At 37.9% G+C, this 2,066-nt stretch overlaps 1 non-coding gene across 1 annotated transcript; it reads right to left on the minus strand.

Moving 5' to 3' along the window:
* Positions 1-246: 246 nt before the first annotated feature.
* On the minus strand, positions 247-353 carry LOC144454733 (U6 spliceosomal RNA). Its single transcript, XR_013483235.1, has one exon. It is a non-coding gene; the product is annotated as a U6 spliceosomal RNA (small nuclear RNA).
* Between the last annotated feature and the right edge of the window lie 1,713 nt (positions 354-2,066).

The following is a 2,066-nucleotide window of genomic DNA, read 5'->3' on the forward strand; positions in this document are numbered from 1 at the left end:
CCCAAACTGTAAAATGGAGGTGATAATAATAACACCTACCTGTTGTAAAGATCAAATTAGATAGTATTTTTTAACAAAACCCCGTAACTTTTCAATGGCCCCAAATCATAATGCCAATTTGACAAAAGACTGATTTTCCCCTTACATTGTAGTTTTCTGTGATAGCAACAAGATACAGAAATGCAAATGCCATCAGTTGAATCAAAGATGGCAATGATATTCCATAAGGGAAGGGGGAAAAAAAGAAAAAATATGGAATGCTTCATAAATTTGCGTGTCATCCTTGCGCTGGGGACATGCTAATCTTCTCTGTATTGTTCCAATTTTAGTATATGTGCTGCTGACGCAAGCACTAGATAATATTTTTAAAAGAAAAAAAAAGAGAGAAGGAAGGAAGACGGAGAGAGAGAGAGAGGAAGACAAAAAGAGGAAGAGAAAAGAAAGAAAAAGAAAGAAAGAGAGAGAGAGAAAGAGAGAAGAGAGAAAGAGAGAGAGAAAGAAAGAAAGAAAGAAAGAAAGAAAGAAAGAAAGAAAGAAAGAAAGGAAGGAAGGAAGGAAGGAAGGAAGAAGGAAGGAAGAAGGAAGGAAGGAAGGAAGAAGGAAGGAAGGAAGAAGAAAGAAAGAAAGAAAGAAAGAAAGAAAGAAAGGAAAGAAAGAAAGAAAGAAAGAAAGAAAGAAAGAAAGAAAGAAAGAAAGAAAGAAGAAAGAAAGAAAGAAAGAAAGAAAGAAAGAGGAAGGAAGGAAGGAAGGAAGGAAGGAAGGAAGGAAGGAAGGAAGGAAGGAAGGAAGAAAGGAAGGAAGAAGAAAGAAAGAAAGAACTTAGCACAGTACCTGGCACAATGTAGCTGCTATATAAATGTTTATTTTCCCTCTCTACCCCACTCCTCTACAATTCTAAAAATCCCATGCAGTCAGGCCAGCCAAATTCCTTGGCATTCAGTGGCAGACAGCTCCAAAAAAAGCCTCCCTGCTTCCATCTGTTGGTTAGAGTGAGTATGGTAGGAACCTGGTCTCAAAATACAGTTTCCACCAGCATGAGCACAACTTTAGCTTCCTGGTATACCGTGGGAAGGCACATTCACACATACAAAATGTGTGCCTGCTCCACCTCATTGCCATCACTGAGTCTCCTTTGTCATGGTGTGGGAAAGTCAGTCAATCAACAAGAGACTTTCTAGACATCTACTATGTGCCAGGCATAGTGCTAGGCTTTAGACCAGGGGTGGGGAACCTGAGGCCACATAGGTCCTAAAGTGTGGCCCTTTGACTGAATCCAAACTTCACAGCAACAAATCCCCAATTTGTTCTGTGAAGTTCGAATTCAGTTTTGTTCTTGCTCTAGGGGATACAAGGCAAAAATCAAACTGTTCCTGCCTCAGGGAGCTTACATCCTAATAGGAGATAACATTTGCATATCTAAGTATCTGCAGAATATTTACCAAAAAATATAAGATAAATAGGAGGAGGGAAAAGAGGACATTGATGTCTAGAGAGATCAGGAAAGGCATATATATACACACACACACACACACACACACACACACACACACACACACACATATACATATATAGACACATACACATATATACATATATATACACACATGTGTATATATGTATGTGTGTATATGTATATATACGCTTACATGCACATACATACATGTGTATATATGTTTGTGTGTGGATGTATGTATACATGCCTATATGCATATACATATACATATGTATGTGTGTATACATATACATGTGTGTATACATATACATATATATGTATGTGTGTATACATATACATACACATACACATACACATCATACACACACACACATACACACACACATACACACACACATACATACACATACACATACACACACATACACATACACATACACATACACATACACATACACATACACATACACATATAAAAGGAAAGGAGTCACTTAAACGGTTTTTAAGGAAACAAGGAATTCTAAGAGGTGGAAGTGAAGAGAGAGTACATTCCAAACATGGGAGACAGCCAGTGCACAGACCCAGAAAGGGCAGATTGAGCATCATATGTGAG

The sequence above is a fragment of the Phascolarctos cinereus genome, unplaced genomic scaffold (genome assembly GCF_003287225.1).
Source record: "Phascolarctos cinereus isolate Bilbo 61053 unplaced genomic scaffold, phaCin_HiC Scaffold_726;HRSCAF=1367, whole genome shotgun sequence".
In the NCBI taxonomy this organism is placed as follows: domain Eukaryota; kingdom Metazoa; phylum Chordata; class Mammalia; order Diprotodontia; family Phascolarctidae; genus Phascolarctos; species Phascolarctos cinereus.